The following is a 13,527-nucleotide window of genomic DNA, read 5'->3' on the forward strand; positions in this document are numbered from 1 at the left end:
AGTATAAGTCACTCACACGGATTCTCATGATGCATAATGCCGCAATGTGTGTTTTTATGGTCTTTGATTCCTTCGTGTGGAATGTCTCCTCAGGTCGGTGCTCCAGAAGGAGATAGTGGGGTTAAAGGGCATACGTGTGTTAATAATCCTTGGTATGAATTACTGTATTGTTTTCCAAAGGGTTTTACTTAAAAAAAAAAAAAAGCTTCTGCTAAAAAAAAAATACACATCTCCTTTTCAACCACATAAAAGAAAAGCAAAAAAATATACTACAGAAATTTCCACAACATCCGGACAACGATCGTTCTAGACAGCTCGTGATGCGTAGATATATATGAAGATGGAGAGATAAAAATAATTTTTCACAAAAGGAATCATATTTCTATGCCAGTTTTGCAGCCTGGTGTTTTCCATTTTTTCCTTTCTTTCTTTTTCTTTTTTTTTTAGACTCAACATGTTCTGGGGGGTTCTAATTGCTTCTTTCCCTAGGTGTGTCTGTGTGCTAGGGTGGTGTAGCCTGAAGCTGTAGCGAGGATTTTTATCTGCGTTTAGTTTGTTGAGGTGCAATAAGACCCAGTGAGAGACTGTACCTCTTTCACAGACAGAGTCACATACTCAAAGAAATTGCCCAAGGTCACATGGCTGACCAGTGCTGGGGACCGCTGCTCCAGCCAAATCCTTCGAATCCCAGAACAGATGCTCATACTAAGTAGCGGGAGAACATATTTTAAGAATGTTTTTGTTTGATTGTTTTTAATTAGCTTTTTTATTGTGTCTTTTTTTTTTTTAAAGTGAAGATCCTTTACTGGCCTTGCTTCTGAGTGCCTACAAGAACTGAGAGAGGAAGAGGAGGGAGAACCAGGGAGGGATGGTTTCCGAAGCATCGGCTTACACACAGAACTAAACAGACAAGCACCACATCATCATTGAGTTTAGAAGGTGACAGCGTAGGACAAGGAAGGACAGATGCTGGGGAGTGAGGTACCATTAAAAAATGCAGTCACCCCAAGTTGGGGGGGTCTTAGGGGGACATGGTCAGCTCCAAACCAAGAGGAAGACAATTGGAAGACAGACTGCTCAGCAACTGGGATCAAAGGATCACTCCCCAGATCCCCTGTAGGATCCCTTGTCCCAGCCTCTCTGATCTGGTGAGGAGGGGGCAGGTCTGGGACTACCGGAGGCAATTCACTTGTAACTCATGCTTGAGCCTTGCGTGTCATCGTTGCTGCCACCACCACCTCCTCCTCTTCATCTTCTTCCTCCTCTCCCTTTTTCTTTATGTTTCTTTTCAACTATGTGCGTGCGTATGTGTGCTCCTGAGTGCAGACGCCCTTGGAGGACTGAGGCTTTAGACCCGCTGCAGCTGGAGTTACAGGTAGTTGTGAGCCACCTGACACGAGTGCTGGGAAGCGAACTTGAGTCCTCAGCAAGAACAGTGCTTGCCCCTAACCGCTGAGCCACCTCTGAAGCCTCCCATCAGTTCCTCTCTGACGGTATCTCCCAAGCTGCGTAGACCATCTTGGTCTTAAGGAGTACATTCTTGAGGGGGTTGGGGCAAGGGAGGGGGAGAGGTCCAAAAGGTGGACACCAAGTCCCCTTCCTGCCCTTAATCTTGAAGGTTGCATCATGGAGAGCATGGTGGCATACTGCTCTGTCTTGACAAAGGTGCTGTGGGGGTTATCCATGGTGTCACCTGTTAGGGTCTCCGGGCCATCCTCCAGGACGGTGCTCTTGTTCCGACTGGGGCAGATCATGCTTTCTTATGTTTCTTTATTCTCCTCCGGTGCTGATGGCTTATCCGTTGTCGCCTCAGTGAACACACCGATGACACATCAGAGACAGCCACACGAGTGACTGTGTTTCTGGAAGTGAAAGAAAGACAAAGAGAACGAGAGAAGAACCAGGCCTGTGCAGCTGCTGCTGGGATAGGACTCTTTGGGGTTGTGGGTTTTGAGACCAGGTCTCATGTAACCTGGTGTAGCATCCAACAAGCCATGCTGCTTGGATAGTCTTGGATTTCTGATTTTTCTGTTCCTACCTCCCCGGCGCTGGGATGATAGGTGTGGCCACCACGCCCGATTTATGTGATGCTAAAAAAAGATCATCTGAACCCCCAGGCTTGGTACATGCCGGACAAGCACACCATCTGTTCAGCTCCACTCTCTGCCCTAAGCAGTGCTTTCTGGATGAAGTTGCACAGGGTATCTAGCTGGGCAGACGATGCCAGGCAGATAGATAATTACAATTATACAAACTCTGCCTTGCTCGCGGGAAATGGCGCTTCCAATATGCTACCAATATTGTTTGGTTTATTTGTTTGGAGGCAGAGCCTCACTGTGTTGTTGTGACATTAAACTCAAAATCCTCCTGCTTCTGCCTCCCGTGGGCTGGAATTTATAGTCCTGCTTGTCTGGATGCCACCCTTTCATCCCTCATACGGTTTTACTCTTTTGGAAGGGAGTTTTCTAGACATTTCAGCTATATTTATATATCTGAGTCCATCTGTTGTTTCCTTGTGACTTTTTCTGCTTTTCTCAGGCTCATATGTCCATTCCGACTCCCGAGGTATGGCAGTGTATAAGCTGGCCCTGTCCTCCCAGGAAAGGCTACCGTTGATGGGCAGGCTCCCCTTGGGTCTGAATGCCCTCCCGTTTCCCACCTTTTTGACTGGGGAGGACTCTGCCCTCTCTGAGTTCTGGGTTCCCTAGCTGGTGATGGAGTTGGACCAGCCCCAGGACCTCCAATTTGCCTGTGCACCTGGGCACCATAAGATGCACTTCCCCGTCCGCTCCATCAGACCGCACGACTCCAGCTTTCCAAATCTAGGAGCATGGTTCTCTGCCCTCTTCCTCCAAGCCCCCACCCCCTGAAAGCTCCTGCTCAGATCTGCTTTAGAGTCACAGGAAGCCACCAAGATCTTAAGTGGCTCTCAGAACCAGGCTAGGAATAGTCAGTAGTGAGGTCAGTCAGCTGCTGTGACTGCTGGGCTCCGGGAGTTTGTAGCCTTGTTTCTCATAGCCCTGTCTCTTCTTGGTCAGAGCCCCTACTTCAAATGGAGACACACTCCAGATCACTGCCTCCTCCTCGGCAATCCTGGTGACAGCCACAGCCACCCTCCTGGGAGGAGGCCAGTTATTTAGCAGCTGGGTCCTCTCAGTGGAGCCTCTCACCCTGTGAGTCTGGATGCGCTCGCTGCTGAGAGCAGCGCTGGGGCCTTCCTACAAAGCTGTTGTCAGGATGACAGTGACGGATGCGTGGGTGCAAAGAGCACAGAGCTGTTCCTTGTGTCAGTGGGCACGGCTCACGTGCGGAGGACATCGCTGGCAGTGTCTCCCTTGTCATTATAGCTGTAGGGGAGAAAAGGGTTTACCTCTGCTGTCCTGAGGTTTGTGGGCCGGGGATGAGAATTAAAATGACATAAGGTGGATTATTAACAGAAGGCATGCAGAATAATGCCAGCTGAGTGTAGCACAGGAGACTGCATAAGGACCTGAAGGCCTGGAGACACGACATCGAATGGGACAAAAGTGGTAAATTAAGAAAATGTCATAAGGCGAAGGAACATGGGTTGGAAGGGTGAACCAGGTGGGGTTAGGTAACAGCAAGCTGGAGGAGGTTTATACAGGTTTCCTCAGGCTTCACAGTCCCACCCTCAACAGTGAGAATGGTGCTGTCCTTCTGGGACACAGGGGACATTTTTCAAATAAGATTATCTTTTAAAGATGGTTTCATTATATAACCTTGAAGGATCAATCCCCCTGCCTCAGTTTCTAGAGTGTTGGGATTGCAGGTGTATGTCTGCATGCCTGGCTCACACTGGTTCACATGTGCTGAGGCGGAGCCTCAGGACTCAGGCATGCTAGCTAGGCAAACATCCTACCACTGAGCTATCCCACCTAATCCCTCACCTGCTGCTATTAAGAACCAGGAAGGTCAAGGTGTGCTTCTCGCACCTGCTGCTTTCCAAAGGCCTTCAGATGAAAATAGTCAAGATGCCAGAGCAGTAGATTTGGGGTCAGCATGCTAATCACTCGTTCACTGGACACTGAGCATGCTAACCCTAGGGAATGCAGCCCTACGGCTGGAATTCCTGGCCTCTGACAGCACATGGATCTGACAACACACATTTCCCCGTCACCAGGGAGCTCAGGGCTCCTGGAAAATTTTCTTCCTGGCTTAGTGGAGAACTTGTTGTCTCTTGGGGAACCAAGAGGGTGTGTGCCACCAGGTGACTGCAGCTGCCAGGCCTTGGGCACCTGTGCACCCACCTGTGTGACTCCTCATATGCGTGTCCTTCCCCTCCCCCAACAGGTCTGACAGGAATGGCCCAGTTTCTCAGGTGGCAGGTCTATCCAGGCAGGGCTCAACCCCATCTGCCTTTCAGACCCCCGAAAACTAAGATGCCCCCAGGACATGCCTCCTAGACCCCTGATACCTAAGGTGCCCCAAGACCGAATCTCTGGATTTTCTCTCATCTGGTTCCCTTCTAGAGACTTCAGGCCATTCTAACTCAGCCTGGGGCTGCCCTCAAACCTGACCAGCTTACACAGGCCTCAAGTGCTTTGCTGAACTTTCTTGTAATTAAGACCCCAGGGAGAAGCCAGAATCCTGAGGCTGCCCAGGAAGGGAATTTAAAGGTAGGCGTGGTCTCAGCGTTTGGTCATTAAGGAAGTCACCATGGAAACTCCCCTTCTTCCAGCCTCCTTCAGATTAATAATAATGAACAGTAGGGACCAGAGAGACAGTGCATATGTTAAGAGTACAGAGTACTTTTCCAGAGGACCAGAGTTCCATTCCCAGCACCCACATCAAGGTAACTCACAACCACCTATAAGTCCAGCTCCAGGGAAATCTGACATGCTCTCCTGGCCTCTATAGGTACCTGCACTCACATGCACACACCACACTCCAAAACATAATTCAAAACAAACAAACAAATAAAGAGATAGGTGGCCAAGACGGTAGAAGTTTGAGGCCAGCCTGGACTACATGGGGAATATCAGGACAGCCAGGGCAACAAAGAAAAACCTTGTCTCAAAAACAAAAACAAAAGGCAAGGGCTGGGGCTGTAACTCAGTGTTAGAACAAAGCCACATATGGAAACAGCAAGTAAATGCTCCAGGGAACGTGGGGAAACCAGACTTGGCACACGGCGGCATGCCGACACACCGACGACAGAGAAGGCACAATGGGTGGCAGCTGCGGGGAGCAGTCTTGCAGTTCCTTGGAGAGTTCAGCGTAGGGCTGGGGATGTGGCTCAGTCCACAGGGTGCAGGCCTGTTATGCTTGGAGCCTGGGTTCAAACCCCAGCACCTGTAATCCAAGCTCTGGAGAGATGCAGACAGGAGGAGCAGACATTCAAAGCCATTCATAGCCACAGAATGAGTTCAAGGTCAGTGTATGCTACATTTGAGAACTTATCTCAAAAAGGAATGAATGAATGAAGTTAAACTTATAGTTACCATACAAACTAGCAATTTTATTTCTTGTTGTATACTGGAGAGGATGAAAACATACAGTCACACAAAGGCTTGCAAACGAATGCTCACAGCAGTCTTAGTGTAGTAGCCACACCCATCAGTGGATGAATGGATAAATGATAAAATGTAGTGTATGTATACAGTGGATACCATTCAAGATTATAAAGAGATGGAAAGGGGATACAGACATTGAGATGGGTCAGCCAGGAGAGGCACTTGCTGCCAAGCCTGATGACCTGAGTTCAAATCCTGGTAGAAGAGAAAACTAACTCCTGCAAGTTGTCCTTTGACCTCCTCATGTGGCTATGGGATGTATACACACACACACACTGCAATTTTAAAAAAAAAGATGCGTGAGGTGCATACTTTGTGGAAGGACCTTGAGCCCATTTTAAAGACATAAAAGGTTACATATTAGCAGGGCGGTGGTGGCACACGCCTGTAATCCCAGCACTTGGGAGGCAGAGGCAGGCAGATTTCTGAGTTCGAGGCCAGCCTGGTCTACAGAGTGAGTTCCAGGACAGCCAGGGCTATACAGAGAAACCCTGTCTCGAAAAAACCAAATCCAAAAAACCAAAAACCAAAAGAAAAAAAAAGTTACATATTGAATGATCTCATATACATGAAGTGTCCAGAATAGGCATCTTTACAGAGACAGAAAGGTTGGTGTTTGTGGGCAGTAGGACGGAGGCGGGAATAGGGAATGACTAACAGGTATAAGGTTTCTTCTAAGGTGATGGGAATGTTCTAGAACCGGATAGTGGTAAGGACTGTACAGCGTTGAGAATGATCTAAAAAATGCTGAACTGTACTTTAAAAAAGGAAAACATCATTCTAACAGGGTGTGGCCCTGAGATATTATTTTATTATTTTTTAAACTTTTTATGTGTATGGGTGTTTTGCCTGCATATGTCTATGCTCCATGTGTGCCTGGTGCCCGTAGAAGCCAGAAGAGGGTGTCAGATTCCCTGGAACTGGAGTTGAAGATGGTGTAAGCTGCCACGTGGGTGCCGGGAATTGAACCTGGGTCCTCTGGAAGAGCAGCCAGTGCTCTTAACTGCGGAGCCATCTCTCCAGCTCCTTATTATTATTGCTTTTTAAGATTTATTTACTTTTGATTTTTGTGTGCGTGTGTGAGCCTGCTATGTGTGTGCAGGAGTTGGTGGAAGCCAGAGGAGGGACTCAGAGCCCCTGGAGGTGAGGTTACAGTGCTGAGCCGCCTTGTGGATGCCAGGCACCGGCTCCTCTGCGACACCAGTATGTGTTCTTAAATGCTGAGCCATCTCTCCAGGCCTAAGATTATTTTATGTTATTTATTTTGAGACAGGGGCCATGTGGTCCAAGCTGACCTTGAACTGGTTATATAGTCAAGAATGACCGTGAAATCCTGATTCTTCTTCCGGCGACTCCTTCCAATTTGGAGACCACCAGCCTGCAGCTAGTGCCTGGCTTCTTGTGATAGTTCTTGTTGTTGCCATAACAAACCGTCACACAATGCCTCATTCTAACAACCAGAGGTCAGAGGTCTGGAGTGGTTAACTCAAGTTGTCACAGAGTTGTGCTCCTCTGTGTTCCAGGGGTTCTAGGAGAACCTGCTCTGGCCTATTTCAATGTGAATCTGTGGCTTTTCCTGGCTCTGGGCTGCCATCGTGTGCCGGCCCTACCACAACCCCCCTCTGACCCTGACTCTTCCCCTCCCTCTTTAGTGCGTTTCTGATTAAAAGGGTCAGTGGATAATCTGATATAATCTTCAGATCTCAAGATTCTTAATCACATCCGACAAGTCCCTTTTGCCATATAAGGGAACACATTTCACAGCTTCCTGCAATTACCACGGGCACATCTCTGGGAAGTCTACCAAGCTGCTTATAAGAGAAGTTATCTAGTGGATTTGAGTGTTCTGGGCCTTAACTGTAATCCCTTTCATCTGTACAGGGTTTAGAATCCTTCTGTATGACACTTTTTTTTCTCCTTGAATTGATCCTGGAAAATCGATGTAGTAAGTTCTGAGCCCACACTGCAAGAGAGAGTGTAGCGCTCAGAGGAGGCGCCGAGCCAGGTCACACAGACGCAAAGAGACTCGGGTCCGGAGCTGCTATTATTACTATTACTATTATTATTATTTTAAAATATTTACTTATTTATTTTGAAACAGGGTCTCACTATGTAGGTCAGGCTGGCCTGGAATTCACAGAGATTCACTGGCCTCTACTTTCCAAGTACTGGGATTAAAGGTGTGTGGTTCCATGCCTGGCTAATTTTTTTTTTTATTTCCGAAAAATACATTTTATAAATTACATTTATTTATTTATTTATTTACTTATTTACTTACTTACTTATTTATTTATTTGTGCACACACACACACACACACATCAGGAGACCAGAGGGCAGTCTGTAGTAGCCAGTCGTGCACACCCACCCACACACCCCCCCCACACACACACCCACACACACACACATCAGGAGACCAGGGGGCAGTCTACAGTAGCCAGTCGCGCGCGCACACACACACGCACACGCACATGCACACATGCATGCACACACACGCGCGCGTGCACACACACACGCATACACACTCACACACACACGCACACACACGCGCGCGCACACATACACACACTCACACACACACACACACACACACACACACACACACACGTGCACACACATCAGGAGACCAGGGGGCAGTCTGCAGTAGCCAGTCGCGCGCGCACACACACACACACACACATGCACACACGCACACACACACACACACACACACACACGCACACGCACACGCACACGCACATGCGCACACACACATGCGCGCACACGCACGCACACACACACACACACACACACACGTGCACACACATCAGGAGACCAGGGGGCAGTAGCCAGTCTCTCCTTTCACCACGCGGATCAGGGAGTGAGCTCAGACCTCCCGGCTTGGTAGCACATGCATTTACTCACTGAGCCACCTCACGTTTTTGTTTTTGTTTTTTTATTTACTTATTCACTTTTGAGATGGGGTCTCACGTAGACCAGGTTGGTCTCAAACTCACCACGTAGCAGAGAATGTCGATGCTGAGATTACAGGCACACCAGCTTCCGGAGGTGTTGGAAGGGAAGTCAGGACTTCACGCTTGCTGGGCAAGCACTCCACTAGCCAGGCAGAGCCCTCAGCCCCCAAACTCGCGCCGCCTCCTTTTTTTCCCTTTCGGTACTAGAGATAGAACTTAGAGCCTAATGCGTGCTAGGCAAACACTCTAAACTAGAAGGATTTCAGAGGGTTTCCGTCAGTTCCTTCTCCCACAGTACCCAGCCCTTCCCTTCCAGAACAACGTGCTCCTTCCTGGTGCATCTGGGTGTCCCCTCAGGAACCTGATAACCTAGAGGATAGAACTCCTCAAGATGAGCCTGCTCCCTGGGCCTGGATGTGTCCCCGGAAGGCAGTCCTGTGACTAGGACCCGGAGGGTAGGAGGTGGGAAAGGCTGGGGTTTTTGTTTGTTTGTTTTGTGTGGATACTCTTGGCACAGAGCCCCAGAACTTGGTGTCCATCGTCTGGGGCATGTCCTCCACAGTAGCAGAGGCTGAAGCTCTCTTTGCCTGGAGCACTCTTGTTCTTAGAAAAGTCTCAGTAAGAATCTCTCATAATCATTCCAGTGTGGTTTATGGTTTTGCCTTGGGCACTAGTGCTCTGGGAAGAGAGCTCTCTCAGCCCCACAGATGCTGGGGGCAGGGGTGGCGGGCGAGCTGCCACAGAGGATGCTGATGCCTCTCTGATCCCCCTCCCCCACCCAACCCACCATGATGGCCTTTGTGTGTCATCCTATTCCAAGAGAGGAGTACACCGGATCGGAAAGCTAGGCTCTGGACTGTCGCATCCTCCTCCAGGAAAAAGGCGGAACCTATGTGATAAGAGATCTGAACTGTACCACGAGGGTGGGACAGAAGGTGACAGCAGCCTTGCGGTAGACAATGTCCCTGCCCTAAAGATGACAGCCCAGGTTGGGGCAGAAGTGACACGTAAGCACAGGCTTTGCTCTGGGGTGTCCAGAAGTCTCGTGTTCACTCTCGGTGGCCCCTGAAAAGGATTCGTTAGGTCCTTCCTGCTCAAGGATGGAAGCGGAATCTGGGCATGGTGGCGCTCATCCGTGATCCTAGTCCTGAAGTAGCTAAGCCATAGACAGTGTGGTCTGAGGGTGGCCTGGGCTATAAGGGACATTCAGAAGAGTCACATAGTAAGACCCCGACTCAAGCAATTAAAAAAATGAGTTGGGGGGGGCGAGGGGCCTTGAGGCTAGAAGTGATCTGTGTGTTGTGTCTGATGACAGAGTCGATCCACTCTGGAAACGTGTCCAGATGTCTTCAGGGCTGAGAATAATATACGGCCCCACTGAGTGTCAGCTAAGCAAGGGTGCCGTAAGGAGACAGTGGCCTGAGGTCAACTTTAGTAAGGGTGGCAACCAGATGTGAGGCCAGCTGTGGAGAACAAATGAGCTTTGTGTGCGGGTGGCCCGATGTAAGGAGGCATGGGTCTAAGCAGGGAGCGGGCCAGATGTCTTTAGAGGTGCAAAAGAAGTGGGGAGCCAGAGGGCCGAGCCATCTGTGAAAGACTTGAGGTCAGGTGACCCTGTCTCCAGCTTTGGGAGGTGACTGTCCCCTGAGAAATGAATGATACCGCTGGGTGGGTTTTTATCCAGGGAGACTGTTTAACCTCTGGACAGAGTAGCTGACAAAATACTTTACGCTTTGCTGGGTAGAAATAAATAAGGACACGAAGCAGGCCCTTCCATCACAGCTTCTGAAAGCCCAGCCACCAGCTGCTCCTCCCTGGACACTGCTCAGAGTTGCTGCCGAAGAGGAGGCTGGAAGAACCTCACTGGCTACGTGATCTGCTTTGCCTATAAACTGGCGCTTCGGGGCTTTTGGTACCTGTTGTGTTCTTGTCTGGAGTGCCTGCCACCAATCCTGTCTACTGCACTCTTACTTGGGTGGCCCACCTCAAACTCCGTGTCCTCGAAGGCTCAGCTGCTCTCCCCCGGCAGTTCTGAAGATGTGCTCGTTCATGTCTGCCGCTCTTGCCAGCATGTACATTCTGTTTTTAGGACACCCAGTTCTAGCTCCAAGGCGCAATGACCTTGTCCTCCCCCCACCCAAGAGCACGGGAATGAGCTTCAGGGAATCCCTGTGGTTGAATGGGAAATAATGTGCAAAATTAAATAGAGGGCCCTATGGGATGGTTCTGAGGGGTGAAAGCCATTGCCACAGAGCCCGATGCCCTGGATTTGGCCCCTGGGTCCCACACAGCGGAAGCACAGCACTGACTCCTGCGAGTGGTTCTCGGAACCTCCACACATGTGCTGTGGTACACGTGCATACACACGCACACCAACATACACACAAAGAATAAATGAACTAGGTGGTGTGGACACATGTTTTAATCCCAACACACAGGAGGCTTAGCAGCAGGATTTTTGAGTTTGAGGCCAACCTGGTCTACAGAGTGAGTTCCAGAACAGCCAGGGCTACATGGAGAAACACTGTCTGGAAAAACCGTATGAATAAACAAACAGACATGACAAAATTTTAAAATAATGCCGGGCAGTGTTGGTGGGCATCTTTAATTCCAGCACTTGGGAGGCAGAGGCAGGTCTCTGTTAGTTTGAGGCCAGCCTGGTCTACAGAGTGAGTTCCAGGGCAGCCAGGGCTACACAGAGAAACCCTGTCTCAAAATAAATAAATAAATAAATAAATAAATAAATAAATAAATAAATAAATAAAAGAAAGAAAAAAGGAAAAAAAGAAAAAGAAAACCCAAACCAAACCAAAACTTAAAAGTAAATAAATGTGCAGGGCTGGAGAGATGGCTTAGTGATTAAGAGCACTGACTGCTCTTCCGAAGGTCCTGAGTTCAAATCCCAGCAACCATATGGTGGCTCACAACCATCTGTAATATGATCTAATGCCCTCTTCTGGTGTGTCTGAAAACAGCTACAGTGTACTTACATATAATAAATAAATCTTTTAAAAACATAAATGTGCAGATAAATGAATAAAGAAAAAAACCAAGGAAATGATTCCTAATGCTGTACTGCTGCTCTCGTAGAGAAGTATTTAGCCCCATCTGTCATCAGAGCGGCTTCCTCTGGAAGCTGACGAGAGCGAGGCCAGAGACACCCAAGCAAAGCTTAAGTGGAGAGAGAGCCTGGTTGGAGGTCTCTCTCCATCAGGCCTTTCCCCTCAGAGCTCAGGGAACCTCTGGGAAAGAGGGAGAGGAGGAACTGTGGGAGTTGAGGACACTGGGAGGTCTTGGCCTTCAGAATCACCTGAGCAGGGCTCGTGGGGTCTCACAAAGACTGGAGTGGGTCTGTGCTAGGTCCCCTGCATATATGTTATGATCGTTGGCTTGGGTTCTTTTTATTTCGGTGGCTGGGTGGGGGGCTCTTGATAGTGGGAGTGTCTCTGACTCCTTTGCTTGCTCTTGGGACCCCTTTCTTCTTACCGGCTTGCTTCACCTCGCCTCGATGTGAGCTTTGTGCCTGGTATTATTATTGTAACCTGTTATGCTATGTTTGGTTGATGTCCCTGGGGGGCCTGATCTTTCTGGGGAGAAAAGAAAGGGGAGAAGTTGTTCTGGTGGAAAGGGGAGGTGAGGAGGGGGACTGGAAGGATTGAGGGAGGGGAAGCTATACAGTTGGGATGTATGGTATGAGAGAAGAACTAAAAAAATGAGAGAAGATAATCTACAAAGCAAGATCAAACTTAACCTAATAATCTTAAAAACTGTTTAAGCCGGGCGGTGGTGGCGCACGCCCGTAATCCCAGCACTCTGGGAGGCAGGGGCAGGCAGATTTCTGAGTTCGAGGCCAGCCTGGTCTACAGAGTGAGTTCCAGGACAGCCAGAGCTACACAGAGAAACCCTGTATCGATAAAAACCAAATCCAGAAGAAAAAAAAAACTGTTTAATCTGCTGGGCAGTGGTAGCACAAGCCTTTAGTCCCAGCACTTGGGAGGCAGAGGCAGGTGGATTTCTGAGTTCAAGGCCAAATTTGGTCTACAGAGTGAGTTCCAGGACAGCCAGGGCTACACAGAGAAACCCTGTCTCAGAAAAACCTAAAAAAAAAAAAAAACCAAAAAAAAACCCAAAAACAAACAAACAAAAACCTGTTTAATCCAAATAAATAAATATACAGATGAATGCATAATCAGAACATGATATATGATGATGGACCAGAACATTGTTCAGGCATGAAAATAAAGGGACCATATGCTAATCAAAAGGAGCAAAGAGCCTGTGGTTTACACACAAGATCCAGAAAAGGCCAACTATATGGTCAGTCTGTAGCTGCTAGGGCCTGGAAGACAAGAGAATGGGTGGTAGGTACACGCTTTCTTCTGGAGAGTGAAAATATTTTAGAGCCAGATGTAGTGATGGTCACCAAATGCCACCAAGACTTGCAGGTTAAAATGGCAAATTGTCACCCCTATTTGGTCACATTGAAGAAAACCAAATGCACATCTCCAGTGGGAAGAGCTTTAACTTTGACCAGGTTCTCAAAAAGCTAAGAAGCCCTGGTCTGGTCCAACACTTTTCCTGAGGCAGAGGCAGAGAGACCCTTATCGAAGGGAGGTCACTTGGGCTGGTGGCCGAGCCAGCCAGGTTGCCTACCTGCCTGACCATGCACCCTGCCTTTCCTTGTCCTTTGATCTGAACTGCCCCAGCTGGGCAGCCATAAACTGTGTCACTCCACAGACTTAAAAGACCCCTGGAAGCTAGGTGAAGATTGGAGTTACAAGAATGTTTGTCTTTCTCTTGTGGACTCCCAAGCATCTTGAGAGCAGGGGGAGGACATCTTCCCTTGCCCCGTTTTGCATAGAGCTCCTGAGGTTGTGGTGTATTCCTTGGGAGTGAATGGTCCCATCTCCCTTTAAGAAAGAGCTTGGTGTTCACTTGGAAGGAAGGTACCCCGCTGGCTATGTCTGAGGAATAGTCTTTATCCAGAGGACATTCTGGGTTGGCCTAGACTGTTAGATCTGTAAGTTTGAGGTGCTCTTAG

The sequence above is a fragment of the Apodemus sylvaticus genome, chromosome 10 (genome assembly GCF_947179515.1).
Source record: "Apodemus sylvaticus chromosome 10, mApoSyl1.1, whole genome shotgun sequence".
Lineage (NCBI taxonomy): Eukaryota > Metazoa > Chordata > Mammalia > Rodentia > Muridae > Apodemus > Apodemus sylvaticus.